This window comes from Silurus aristotelis, assembly GCF_946808225.1.
Source record: "Silurus aristotelis genome assembly, chromosome: 5".
NCBI classification, from domain to species: domain Eukaryota; kingdom Metazoa; phylum Chordata; class Actinopteri; order Siluriformes; family Siluridae; genus Silurus; species Silurus aristotelis.
Window position 1 is genome coordinate 15,449,638 of NC_139578.1, and position 15,347 is coordinate 15,464,984.

The 15,347-nt window shown below is 40.9% G+C and overlaps 1 pseudogene across 1 annotated transcript; it reads left to right on the forward strand.

The window, feature by feature from the left end:
* Window positions 1-8,126: 8,126 nt before the first annotated feature.
* On the forward strand, window positions 8,127-10,640 carry LOC310725784 (putative N-acetyltransferase 16; annotated as a pseudogene). Its single transcript, XR_014538354.1, has 3 exons — window positions 8,127-8,434; window positions 8,653-8,877; window positions 8,985-10,640. The product of XR_014538354.1 is annotated as a putative N-acetyltransferase 16 (transcript).
* The last annotated feature ends 4,707 nt before the right edge of the window (window positions 10,641-15,347 follow it).

The following is a 15,347-nucleotide window of genomic DNA, read 5'->3' on the forward strand; positions in this document are numbered from 1 at the left end:
GTACCATGAATTAATAATTCCTGTTTTTAATACTTTAAGCAACATTAAAGTACATTGAGAAATATGGATGCAACATAGAGCATGAAGACAAAAAAATATCTTGTAAATGTTTGAAAGTAATAATGTTGTTTTAAATTACGTAAATCATCAGGACGCCTAATGAAACCTTTGCTGTGTTTCCACACCGACAGTTAATGAGGTGATTCCGGAGAAACACACACATCGTTTTGTTGTTATTATAAGTGTATACAAATAAAATTATACATTTTACATATTCGAATGATGTATTGTTCTTATCTGTACGATCAAAAAAGACAGTAATTTAAGTTCGTTTCGCCATTATGAGGGAAAAACCCACAAAACGCCACCCAGAGGGTTGATTGTGTAAAACATGGCGGATTTGGTGTTTGATTTGAAACTTGGCGCAGAAATAAAACAAAAGTTTACTGATTAAAAATATTTTTCGGTGGAGTTTATTTATTGATTTTATATCTAAGTAAAGAAAGGACGTCGTGAATAAATGTATGTTGTGTTGAAGGTTTTAATTTCGCCTCTTTTATTTATGTATTTATATTTTTTTATAAAAATGGTAAAAACAGAAATGTGCGCTGAATTGATAGCGTGTTAAAACATTTTTGTGCTGTTTTAAAATAATTTGCATTTGAACAGCCTAATATATATATATATATATATATATATATATATATATATATATATATATATATATATATACATATACACAGTGAGGAAAATAAGTATTTGAACACCCTGCTATTTTGCAAGTTCTCCCACTTAGAAATCATGGAGGGGTCTGAAATTGTCATCGTAGGTGCATGTCCACTGTGAGAGACATAATCTAAAAAAAAATCCAGAAATCACAATGTATGATTTTTTAACTATTTATTTGTATGATACAGCTGCAAATAAGTATTTGAACACCTGAGAAAGTCAATGTTAATATTTGGTACAGTAGCCTTTGATTGCAATTACAGAGGTCAAACGTTTCCTGTAGTTTTTCACCAGGTTTGCACACACTGCAGGAGGGATTTTGGCCCACTCCTCCACACAGATCTTCTCTAGATCAGTCAGGTTTCTGGCCTGTCACTGAGAAATATGGAGTTTAAGCTCCCTCCAAGGATTCTCTATTGGGTTTAGGTCTGGAGACTGGCTAGGCCATGCCAGAACCTTGATATGCTTCTTACAGAGCCACTCCTTGGTTATCCTGGCTGTGTGCTTTGGGTCATTGTCATGTTGGTAGACCCAGCCTCGACCCATCTTAAATGCTCTAACTGAGGGAAGGAGGTTGTTCCCCAAAATCTCGCAATACATGGCCCCGGTCATCCTCTCCTTAATACAGTGCAGTCGCCCTGTCCCATGTGCAAAAAAACACCCCTAAAGCATGATGCTACCACCCCCATGCTTCACAGTAGGGATGGTGTTCTTGGGATGGTACTCATCAATCTTCTTCCTCCAAACACGTTTAGTGGAATTATGACCCAAAAGTTCTATTTTGGTCTCATCTGACCACATGACTTTTTCCCATGACTCCTCTGGATCATCCAAATGGTCAATGGCAAACTTAAGACTTGCCTGGACATGTGCTGGTTTAAGCAGGGGAACCTTCCGTGCCATGCATGATTTCAAACCATGACGTCTTAGTGTATTACCAACAGTAACCTTGGAAACGGTGGTCCCAGCTCTTTTCAGGTCATTGACCAGCTCCTCCCGTGTAGTTCTAGGCTGAATTCTCACCTTCCTTGGGATTACTAAGACCCCACGAGGTAAGATCTTGCATGGAGCCCCAGTCCGAGGGAGATTGACAGTCATGTTTAGCTTCTTCCATTTTCTAATTATTGCTCCAACAATGGACCTTTTTTCACCAAGCTGCTTGGCAAGTTCCCTGTAGCCCTTTCCAGCCTTGTGGATGTGTACAATTTTGTCTCTAGTGTCTTTGGACAGCTCTTTGGTCTTGGCCATGTTAGTAGTTGGAGTCTTACTGATTGTATGGGGTGGACAGGTGTCTTTATGCAGCTAATGACCCCAAACAGGTGCATCTAATTTAGGATAATAAATGTAGTGGAGGTGGACATTTTAAAGGCAAACTAACAGGTCTTTGGGGGTCAGAATTCTAGCTGATAGACAGGTGCATCATACAAATAAATAGTTAAAAAATCATATATTGTGATTTCTTGATATTTGTTTTAGATTATGTCTCTCACAGTGGACATGCACCTACGATGACAATTTCAGACCCCTCCATGATTTCTAAGTGGGAGAACTTGCAAAATAGTGGAGTGTTCAAATACTTATTTTCCTCACTGTATATATATATATATATATATATATATATATATATATATATATATATATATATATATATATATATGAATGTGACCTAGCTGAGCTTAAAGAGATGCTTAAAAAGCAGCAAGAACAGCTTGATCAGTTAACACGTAATGTGTCTTCACTTCAAAATGCCCCAAGACGTTTTCCCCCTGTTACAAATGCCACTAATCGGGGTGCAGCTATCTGTAGGAGGTGCCAACAGCCTGGCCATTTTGCCCGTGAGTGTAGTTCTTGGTCAAGGGTTGATCGATCCCCCTCGCGTCCTCTTCAGTCAGTGGTGCAAAGGTCCCAAACCTCTGTTTCTTTTCAGGAAAACTAGAACCTTCTGTGCTATGGAGCCACAGTTTAGAAGGCTATGTGTTTGGCTCAGATGTTGTTTTCCCCGATATACAAAATATGGCTCCTTTATTATCTCCATGCCCCCATGTGACTGTTAGTTTGGGTGGAGTGTTAGTTCCCTGTTTGTTAGACACAGGTTCAATGGTGTCAACTGTGACTGAAAGCTTTTTTTTGAAGAACTCTGAGCATTGGGGTAGGGAAAAACTTCACTCTTGTCATTGGTTACAGCTTAAGGCTGCCAATGGCTTAGATATCCCATACATAGGCTATTTAGAGCTGGATGTTGAAGTCTTGGGCAAAGTGATTCCTAAACGTGGCGTGCTCATAATAAAGACCCTCCAAGTGCTACTCAGATCTCCGGTGTTCTGGGCATGAATATCATTCGGGAATGTTATAACGAATTGTTTGGACAATATGGGTCCGCCCTTTTTGAAGCAGCTTTAGTACAGCATGCCCCTAGTTTGTGGCAACAAGCCTTACAGAAATGTCATCAAGTTCAGGCGAAGGCCCCTTCAGACTCTTCAGCCCGGGTTCGGTTTCGAGGACGTAAGTGTATTCATGTACCAGGTGGCACCATGAAGTTTATTCCCGCTACTTGTTCTCAGCAACATGCTGGATTGACGGTTGTGTTTGAGCCCTCTAGTGGCGGGTTAGCAGCGGGCCTTTTGCCTTTTCCTGCCATTGTTAAGGTAGCTTGCGGACAAGTTTATGTTCCTGTTATTAATGTAGGGCTAGTTGATGTTAATCTTTATGCACAAACTGTCCTGGGTACTATTAGTCCAGTAACTGTAGTGAGTTTACCTCCAGGGGTTGAAGATGTTCCCATGAGTGTGCAGGCTACTGTCTCTTCCCAGGTAACTACTGGTTCCCTACAGGACAAGATAAACGATGTTGATCTGTCCCCGTTAACTGCTGAAGTACAGTGTCAAGTTAGGGTGCTGCTGTTTAAATATTCTTCTGTGTTTTCAGAACACGATGGTGATTTGGGTTGTACGACTTTGATCACACATGATATTCCTTTGACTGATGAGGTTCCCGTTAGGCAGCGTTATAGATGCATTCCTCCCTCAGAATATGAGGCAGTAAAAGCTCATATTAATCAGTTACTGGAAACCCAAATTATAAGGGAAAGTAGTAGCCCCTATGCTTCTCCTATTGTCCTGGTAAAGAAAAAGGATGGTAGCCTGCGAATGTGTGTTGATTATCGTCAATTGAACAGTAAGACAAGAAAAGATTCATTTCCATTACCAAGAATTGAGGAATCTTTGGATGCTCTTTTCGGTGCCAGGTGGTTCACTACAATGGACCTCGCAAGCGGCTACAATCAGGTCCCAGGACAAGAAGGCTTAAAGGCCAAACTGGAGAAGTGTTGGTTTTTCCGGCCCGAGGTGGGCTACTTGGGGCACTTGATTTCTGACCAGGGGGTGGCGACTGACCCTAAGAAAATCGAGGCAGTTGCTAATTGTCAGCCTCCTCAGCATGTCTCAGAACTTTGGTCCTTTTTGGGTTTTGCCAGTTATTACAGAAGGTTTGTGGAGGGTTTTGCTAAGCTGGCTGCCCCACTTCATCGTCTAGTAGCTGACCTGACCGGGTCCAAGAGAAAGAATACAGCCCGGTCTTGCAAGGAGGCTTGGACAGAGGAGTGTCAACAAAGTTTTGATACTTTGAAGCAGCGGTTGGTGAGCGCCCTTCTTTTGGCCTATGCAGACTTCTCATTGCTATTTATATTGGAAGTGGATGCAAGTTACAGCGGAGTGGGAGCAGTCCTGTCTCAGGAACAGGGAGGCAGAGTTCGACCAGTTGCATATGCGAGTCGAGGATTAAGGCCATCAGAGAGGAATATGTCCAATTATAGTTCCATGAAGCTGGAATTCTTGGCCCTTAAATGGGCAATGAGTGAGAAATTCCGTGAGTATTTACTTGGACATAAGTGTGTGGTATACACCGACAATAACCCTCTGAGTTACCTTAATACTGCAAAATTGGGTGCTTTAGAGCAGAGGTGGGCTGCTCAACTTGCCGCTTTTGATTTCAGCATCAAGTATCGTTCTGGACGCAGCAATTGCAATGCTGATGCACTATCACGACAGCACCCTGCTGGGCCTGTACTGGAAGGTATGATTCCAGGGAGTTCTCTCCCCGAGCCTCTTCAACAGGTTGCTTCTATCAGACTACAGAATGAATGTGTACAAGCATCTATTACAGCTTTTCCTGGGGGAAATATCATTCAAGTGAAGAGCGGCAGGGGTTGTGCATGGATACAGGTAGACTACTGAAACAGTGGAAACAGCTAAGGATGAAGGATGGTGTATTGTTTTGCCAGTGCCACCATTCCCAGGGTGGTCAGGCCTTTCTTCAGCTTTTGCTTCCAGCATCTTTAAAGACTGTAGTGATGCAGCAGCTTCATGATGAACATGGCCTTCAGGGAGTGGAGCGTACAGTAGAGCTGGTCTGACAAAGATGTTTTTGGCCAGGTATGTCTTCTGATATTAAGCGATGGTGCCAACAATGTGAACGCTGTGTTGTTGCTAAGGATGTCTTTCCCCGTGTCCAGACCTATATGGGCCATTTGTTAGCTTCAAGGCCTAACCAAATTCTGGCTATTGATTTTACATTAATTGAGCCCTCACAGAATGGAATGGAGACTGTCCTGGTCTTGACTGATGTGTTTTCCAAAAACACCCAGGCGGTGCCGACTCGTGATCAGAGAGCATCTACGGTGGCAAAGGTGTTGGTTAATGAGTGGTTCTACAAGTTTGCCGTTCCTAGTCGCATCCACTCAGACCAAGGAAGGAACTTTGAGAGTATCCTTATTCATCAATTGTGTGAGTTGTATGGCATTGCCCGGAGTCGAACCACTCCAGCTCATCCAACTGGAAATGGTCAATGCGAGCGATTTAATCGCACACTGCACAACTTGCTGCGCACTTTACCCTCTTGTAAGAAGAAAAACTGGGCTGTATATCTCCCTCAAGTGGTCTTCTCCTATAATACTACCCCACATCAGTCTACAAATCAATCTCCCTATTTCTTAATGTTTGGGCAAGATCCACAATTGCCTGTCGACTTTTTTTTGGGTCGAATTGAGGCTCCCACTCAAGGTAGTGTTCATGACTGGATTTATGACCATCAGGCTAGACTTCAAGTGGCCTTTGATGGGGCTAGAAGTCATATGAAGGCTGCAGCGGACCGTAGAAAAGAGAGGCATGATCGGAGAGTTCAAGATGATCCTTTAAGTCAAGGCCAATTGGTGTATCTGCGAGATCTTTGATTCAAGACTACTGGAGTTCTGTGGTTTACAAAGTGCTGCGAGCCCCTACATCTGGTGGGTCTGTGTACACCATTGCCCCTGTTGATGATTTGGAAAAAGTGAGACATGTGCATCGTACTCTGTTAAGAGCTCAACCAGCTGGGCAGAATTTGGCAGGGCCTTACGACCCCCTTTCCGAATCTGATCAAGCCTCTATGGAATCCAGTAAAGATCTATCGGATGATATGTCTTTAGTTGTGTCAAGGCAAGCAGATTCCCCTCTGGCTATAGTACCAATTGTTCATTCACCGCCACCTCCTATTTGTACTTCGTCCCGGCCTCGAGCCCCTGAGGGTATTTCCATTTCACCTAATAGTCTCCCTGATCTGGAGCCTCCTCTAATCCAGGATCCCTCGCCTAGTGATCCTGCAGTGGCATCAGAGGACATGGTGCCTACTGTAAGAGCACCATTACGTCGGACTACCTAAACAACTGCAGGCTACCATCCTAATGTCCATCATTTGCCAGAGACAATGGGGCATAGGTGGGTATTGTGAGCTCTCAGATGACTGTAACTAACAGTGCTTCCACCCTTTTTAGGGTCGTCGGGTCGACGAATTTAAAACTAGGGGGTAGAACGTGACCGGTTGAATGGCTTTTAAAATAAAGACAAATAGACAGGCATACATAATGGGTAAATTTCAAATCCGAAGACATGCCCACTGCTGCAGAGTTGCGCTTTGACATTGAGCACACCTGTGCCACATAATTAGTTCAGCGTGTTCTTGGCTTTATAAAAAGCACTGAGTTTGGCTCTTTGATACCTTTCCTATCTGTAGGCTGTGTGGCTAGAAAAGGTATTTTTGTGTATACTTTCCTGTTGCTTTCCCCTGGTGAGATGGTTGTTTTATTTGACTTTATTAGTTGCTGATCATGGTCTGAATGTGTGTTTGTAGGGATGTGCGCATGAACACAGGTAGCATATAGTGACAATAGTTTAACCCCGTTTATGAGGTAAGCAACTTTATTGTGGGTTATTTATGGGAGCGGGAAACCTTTTTAAAGCGTTTTGTTTGTTTCCAGTGCGGCCAAAGAGTGCTAGCTGCTGTTTTCTACATGCTGTTTTATAGATGTTTCTACATGCTGTTTTATAGGTGTTTCTACATGCTGTTTTATAGATATTTCTACAAGCTGTTTTATAGATTGCCATTTATGTAATTATTTCCACATGTAATTATCTGATGAGCCGTGATTTGAGACTTAAACAGAAGGGGAGAGTGTGTTGGCTTTGTTTTTGGTTTATTTTTTGGTTTCATTGTTTAAGAATTATGCACCGATTTGCTGGGTGTTTTGTCCCTTCGGTTTAAAAAGTGGAATTAATCTAGTCTCTCCAATTGTGGGTAAATAACTGGTAAGCTGTAAATGGTATTTTAAAATATTTGTAAGCATTTTCTGTGAAATAAACTTGTACTATTTTTGGAAAGTCACGTCTCTGTCTTTAACCCCATCCGAACCAGCAGGGTCCTTCATATTTTTGTAACTTTTGCGTTCAATTTATATTCCTGGGTGAATAAATAACCCAGGTGGCGTAGTCGGTTCCTTTTTATTTCTAATACCTTTTAACCAAAGGTTACAATTTGTCGTAGTCGGCAGGATACATCGGGTGTGTAAAGCAAAGACATGACTCTATTTTTGTGTGTGATATTAATTTTGATGTCTGATATTAATGTTTTGCTCTTTAAACAGCAGCTAGCGCATTAGGGTTTTTTTGTTTTGTTTTGTGAATTTTTCTCTCCTTTCTTTCTAATTAGGCTGTCACTATGGAGGAGGAGATGCAGCAATTGCGAGACTTGGTGGCCCAGCTTAAGGCTGATAATGAATGCCTACGTTACGAACGGGTTGAGGTACAGGCAAGTCTTGTACTATTTTTGGAAAGTCACATCTGTCTTTAACCCCATCCGAACCAGCAGGGTCCTTCATATTTTTTTTACTTTTTGGTTTAATTTTTCCTTTGCGTTCAATTTATATTCCTGGGTGAATAAATAACCCAGGTGGCGTAGTCGGTTCCTTTTTATTTCTAATACCTTTAACCAAAGGTTATTTATTTATATATATATATATAATACAACACAAATTAAAAATGTTGTTACCCAGTGAATACAAAAAAAAAAAAAAAACACGACCATCAATAACACTGAAGTACAGTCGAACCATGCCAAGAAATAGTCTAACTGGTTATATTGTTTTGCTTTTAGATTTGTCACACTTGGATGTCTATAACTAAAAAAATTCTGTTTATCCTCAGAGAAGCAATGAAGCCACAGTTTGTAGGAGAACGTGATGGTCTAACATTCTGGCTGGCCAGACCCCAAGACTATGATGAGGTGATGGCGATATCACAGAACATCTACCATGGCAATGACTACCTTCCACATCGTTACCACAACTGGATGTCTGAGCGTGACAGTGGTCATAATTGGCAGGAGGAATGAAAAGCTGGTAAGATGTATATAACTGTTTGAAATTTAACATTATCCTAGTTGATTGTAAAATGTATTGACCCCTAAAGAGTAGCTATTCCAGTTTTCCCAGAAATGTCTAACTACGTACAGTCATATGTTGAAAGTTCCTACCCTCAACCAAAGTGGCAATAAAATCTTCAAACCAATTTTATTTTACATGCTAGAATTCTCATGCCAGTTCCTGTTTGCCTGTAGGTGGCACTGGAATCTGGACTGGTGGTTGATGGAGGGCAAACATTGGTGCTGGAGGGATTAAGGGTGTGCCATAGTGAAAGAGGACGTGGTGTGGCTGGGGTTATCCAGAGAGTGACTGATCACTACATTAAACAGGTTTACCCAAGTGTTACAACTAAACGACTGACAAGAGCTGATAACCCAGGACCTGAAAAACTCTCCAAGTGTATTGTTCTGGCTTGCCGGGTAAATTATAGCATTTTAGATATCATTCCTTTATAAGTAATAAGTATATGTTTTATTTGTTTTTTGTTTTGTTTTTTGCAACATGCTGTATTCTCTCTCTCTCTCAGGCTATCCTGTCTTTGTATGGTGAGACAGAGAATTTTACAGGATTTATCTCAGGCCTGAAAGCAAAACTGGAAAGCACAGAGAAGTCAGCTGGGTCTAACAAAAAAGAAAGACTATTTGTTCCTAAGGACAGCCATCATCTTAATGCAATACTTCTGGACCCTGAACTTTCTTTGAGACTTCAGCTTCCAGGAGGTGCCATCATCCAAAACTGGCAGCCTCTGAAACCGATGGAAAGCAACCTGGAAATTTTGAAAAAGCAAAACCTAACTTGGATTTTTTATTGTTGTGAAGATAAACCAATGTTTATGAGCTTTTACACACCACTCTATCCTATTTCATTTAAAGGAGGTTCCTTGATACTGAAAATAGACATGTTTGGGACTGATGTGTCTATAGCAAGGAAGGCACTAATAGCACATTTAGAGTAGGTATTGGAGGAGATTCATGGCACGGTTGTGGTTCATGTTTACATGCCACAAAACTTTCGTGAAACCATGAGACAGTTTTGTGAGGGAGTTGATGGAGTAAAACAATTTTTGTATTACGTTGAGCAACTATTTTTGGAGAAAGAAATGACATAAGTAGTAATGATGTTGAGATAAGGAGCTCTATTAGGGGTACAAAAGGTCCTTTTGGTCATAGGAAAAGGTATCAACAATTTCAGTATGTCAATTACGTTACATTTACATAACAATTTAGGCTATCATTGTTCTTTTTCATATTGCCTATTTTATTTCATTCCATCAATATAATCTCTCCTTAGATATTCACAAATTGGTTCTGTGAATGTTTGTATGGATGCGTTGTACTGCGTATTCTTGGGTCCTAAAAACAAAGGTAATGGTTTGTTGTAGTTTGCATTTTCTCCCACCTGGTGGTAGTATAGAACAACTAATTTAAAATAATCGGTGACGATCACGTTTATTTGAATTTGAAAAAATCTTGGTTTTTCACTTTAGTTTAGTTTAATTTATTTAACTCATTATACAAGGTGAATTTACATTTTACTTCCAACAACAACAATCATTATTATTAAACTCAAAACGAGTAATAATAATAATAAAAATAATAATAACACAAGTGGATTACAATCTGTCATAAGCATCTTTTGGTAGTTTAATATCATGTGATTCAGGAATTGTTCAATTTATGAATGTGTACACTTCCGGATTTATTTTTGTGAAGGAGAAAACTAAAAAATGAATAAATATTTTTTGGAAAAAAGACAACAATTACCAAAAATTGTAAATTGTGAACAGTTAATGTGGGATGCTTTATTGTGTTTTCTCTTGACATCAGCAACTCAGGATTGCTATTACTAAGTCTTAGTGCATGCCAAAGTTTTGGTGTATTTTTTATGTTTTACTGTTCTCTTTGACCACTGTGATGCAGTATTTGTCCTGACAATTGCTGATTATCATTTTTACATTGTTCAAGCTAGTTACATTTACTATGGTATTTTATTTTGCACATTTCATTGCTAAACTGAGCATTAAGTAACAACATTTTGGTACAAATAGAGTTGTATTCTTGTAATTATGGTGTAATACATAAGTGTAGTCTGATATCAGCAAGCAGGACGAACCTTCATCTACCATATCATTATTCCTGCAAGTTGACATTCCGTAAATGCAGTAATATAAATATGAATTTTTTGAGGGTCACATTATTGTAACCACAGCAGTAAAATAGTTTTAAACTATTCAAAATAGTCAAAGACTCCAGAAAATCAAATTTGTCTGGCCAGTAGTAAAATGTATTCAGCTTTATTAGAAGTCAGCTTGCAAATAACCGAATACTTGAAAGAATGAGAGGAATGTGCATGAGCAGTTGGCAAACTGAGTCTCTGGGCTGTTTGAACACCACGCTGAAACACGCTGGACCACCATGACATTCACTTGTGCATGTAATTTTCAAAATGATTCATAACACACATACATAGTTACTAATATGCATGTAGTCACAGATAACCTATGATAACACTAGATAAATTAATATAAGCAAAGAGAGAAAAGTATTGCTTTGGAAAACTAGTTTTAGAAGACCCACTTTATTGATGTGGCAATTTTAGCTATGGCATAATGGCACTCCAGATGGGACCTGACGAGGCCAGACAGAACTGATCCTCTGCTGTGAACTGCTGCATCTCACAGGTGGCAGAGAACCAGCATTATCAGATTAAGGTGAGCAGAAACCTGTTTTGTCAATATACTGCTGTTTTGTATTTGTTAGATATCTGCTGCCTGGGAGAAGAGAATCTGGTCCTAGAAAAAGGCACCCCAGGTGGTAAATGCTCCTGTTCGTGAGTGTGGATTTGTGTGAAAGGAATACCGCTATTGTACATGTAATGGAGCATGTCCAGATGTGAATCATGTGGTACATGTAAAATAGTTCTGCTTGGGCGAGTGAGTTGAGAAAAAATCCTGTGATGCTGCTACTTACATGAACTGGAACTTCATGGGTGAGCAGGACTGCATAGAAACAGGTGTGTAGAGGCCAGTCCTAGATACCACTATAGGCGAAGATAGGTCTGTTATGGTAGGGAGGTAAATCCCAAGCTCAGGCTGGTGAGTTATGTTACATAACTAGAGATACTTAGTACAGGGTTGGACCCAGAGTGTGTTGCGTCTGTGTTTGTTGAAAATGCATGAAAATGAATTCAGATGGAAAGCATAAAACAAACTGATATTTCTTAAAAAATATACAATATTTAAAGTAAAACAAATGGGGATCTGTAATAGCCAACTGACGGAACATTTGATACACCACATTGTGAGTTAATATAGTTAAAACCGGTGAGTGGGACAAAAAGAAAAAGGTAAAAAGGGACTGATTGATGTAGAATGGAAGAAGACAATAATGAAATAGTTTGAGACAGAGTAGCTGATGAGGAGATATAGAGAGGAAAGAGCTAGAAAATAAAGAGAAGACAAAGCTAGGATTTAGATGGAGGAGAGAATAAGAAAAGAGTTAAAAGAATAACAGGAGAACAAATTGAAAGAAAAGAAGAACAAAGGGAATAATAAGGAAGAGAAACAAACACAAAAGGACGAGGAGAGAAAGGGACAGCACATTCAGAGCTGCATGAAGGGCACAGCTGGACACGACCCTACAAAGAAGCATGCACCCTAAGGACACTGGAAATATATCCTGCATAACAGATTAAGAGTAATTTCTGGAGGATGGGAGAAATAAAGGTACATGGAACCTTAAATAAATATCATAAGCATAACAAAGATAAACAACAAGTCAGACATGAAAGTACATGTGGGGTACTTGTGTGCAGGACCACTGTTTGAAGCAAGACAAGGCAATTTTATATATACAAAATATATTCATGGACAAGATGTGAAATACATGAACAAGGTGACAAGGTGTATTGGTTGGAATACGTTAATACCCATACACTAATGTTGCACATACACTGAATGGAAACCATGCGTCCAGAATGTCAAGAGATAGGTGACAAGGTGTATTGGTTGGAATACGCTAATACCCATACACTATTGTCGCACATACACCATAAAACATCGCAGGTCTCACCACAGTCCTATAAACTTTCCCCTTCACTCTGCAGATACCCTTCTATCACAAATCACTCCTGCTGATCAGAGCCGATTCTTGATGCAGTCCATCCTCCACCTTGAACCAGTCTGTCATTCCTACTGCACACTTCACTGCTGTCACACTGTCCTCATACATCTCCTGCACAACCCTCACATACTTTTCTTACACACCGGACTTCCCCATACAATACCACAATTCTTCTCTCGGCACCCTGTTGTACGCCTTCTCTAAATCCACAAACACACAATGCAACTCCTTCTGACCATCTCTATACTTTTCCATCAACATTATCAAAGCAAATAATGTGTCCGTGGTGCTCTTCCTCGGCATAAAACCATACTGTTGCTCACAGATGGTCACCTCATCTCTCAGCCTGGCTTCCACTACTCTTTCCCATAACTTCATGGTGTGACTGATCAACTTTATTCCCCTGTAGTTACTGCAGGTCTGCACATCTCCCTTATTCTTAAAGATCTTCTCCATTCCTCTCACCTTTAAAATCTTGTTGAACAACCTGGTTAAAAACTCCACTGCCATCTCTCCTAAGCATCTTCATGCTTCTACCGGTCTGTCAACTGGTCCAACCGATTTCCCACTCTTCATCCCCTTAATCGCTGCTCTCCATTCTTCCTTACTAATCCTATCCACTTCCTGCACAACCATCTCCACACCATCCAACCTTCTCTCTCCCTCTCTCTCTCTCTCTCTCTCTCTCTCTCTCTCTCTCTCTCTCTCTCTCTCTCTCTCTCTCTCTCTCTCTCTCTCTCTCTCATTTTCCTCGTTCATCAGCTGTTCAAAAGACTCCCTCCATCTTCTCAACACACTCTCCTCACCAGTCAACACATTTCCATTCCCATCCTTTATTGCTCTTACTTGCAGCACATCCTTCCCAGCTCGGTCCCTCTGCCTGGCCAATCGGTACGAATCCCTTTCTCATTCCTTAGTGTCCAACTTCTCCTACAGCTCCTCATATGCCTTTTCCTTGGCTTTCGCCACATTGTTCTTTACCTGCTACCGCATCTCCTTGTACTCCTGCCTACTTTTCTCATCACTCTGCCGATTCCAATTCTGTTTTGCCAACCACTTTCTCCTTATGCTTTTCTGCACTTCTTCGTTCCACCATATCTCTTTGTCTCCTTTCTATTTCCAGATGTCACACCAAGTACCTTTTTAGCTACCTCCCTTTCACTTCTGCAGTAGTTGCCCAATCATCCAGCACCTCCTCACCACCGCCGAGCCCCTGTCTGACCTTTTCTCTGAATCTCACTCTACAGTTTTCCTCCTTCAGTTTCCACCATCTTATTCTTCTTTCAGTCCTCACACTCCTCCTCTCGTTCATCAGCTCCCAAATTATCCTACAGACCACCATCTGATGCTGTCTAGCTACACTGTCCTCTGCCAACACCTTACAGTCTCCAATCTCCTTTAGGTTGCATCTCCTGCATAGAACATAGTTCACCTATTTGCACCTTCCCCCACTCTTATACGTCACCCTATGATCCTCCTTCTTCTTAAAATAAGTGTTCACCACTGCCATTTCTATCCTTTTAGCAAAATCTACCACCATCTGCCCTTCCACATTCCTCTCCTTAACGTCATACCCACCCATTAGAATCAGAATCAGGTTTATTGGCCAAATGTGTTCACACACACAAGGAATTAGGTTCCAGCTGTTAGTGACTCTCAAAGTACAAAGATAAATAAAAACTATACATGACAAAACAGACAAGACAGACAATGTGAGACAGTATAGGCAGTGTGAGTATTAAATAGGGATACAGATCAGTAATGTACATAAAGTGTGAGAGTGCATGGTAGTGCAAATGACAGTATTGTGCGTCAGGTATGATAGAGAGTTTACTATAGAACTTTGTACAATATATAGCAGCCATAGTGTGTGTAACATATACAGATAATGTGATGACTGACAGTTCTGTGCAGTACTTAGAATCAGTTGTTAATGAGGCTGATTGCTTGAGGAAAGAAACTGTTCATTTGTCTGGCAGTTTTGGTGAAAAAAGTTCTGTAGCGCCTGCCAGAAGGGAGTAGCTGAAAGATGTTGTGTCCAGGGTGCGAAGGGTCAGTAGTAATATTTTCTGCCCGGTTTTTGGTTCTTGTATGGTACAAGTCCTGGAGAGTGGGCAGGGGAGCACCAATTATTTTTTTCTGCTGTTTTAACTGTTTTCTGCAGTCTGTTTCTGTCCTGTTTTGTTGCTGCTCCAAACCAGATGGTGATTGATGAGCACAGGACAGATTCAATGACTGCAGTGTAGAACTGTATCAACAGCTCCTGTGGCAGACTGTACTTCCTTAATTGGTGTAGAAAGTACATCCTCTGCCGGGCTTTTTTCAGAATGGAGTTTATGTTGGATTCCCATTTCAGGTCTTGGGAAATGGTAGTGCGCAGAAACTTGAAGTTCTCCACAGATGACACAGGGCTTTTGAATATTGTGAGGGGGAGTAGTGTTGAAGGGTGTTTCCTAAAGTCCACTATAATCTCCACAGTTTTGAGTGTGTTTAGCTCTAGGTTTTTCTGACTGCACCATAGCACCAGCTGCTTCACCTCCTGCTTATATGCAGACTCATCGCCATCTTGGATGAGTCCGATGAGCGTGGTGTCATCTGCAAATTTCAGGAGTTTAACAGTTGGGTCACTTGCTGTGCAGTCGTTCATATAAAGGAAAAATAGCAGTGGGGAATGGACACATCCCTGAGGATCACCAGTGCTGACTGTCAAATACCAGGTAACACCTTCCAGTCTCACCTGTTGTTTCCTACCTGTCAGGAAGCTGGTG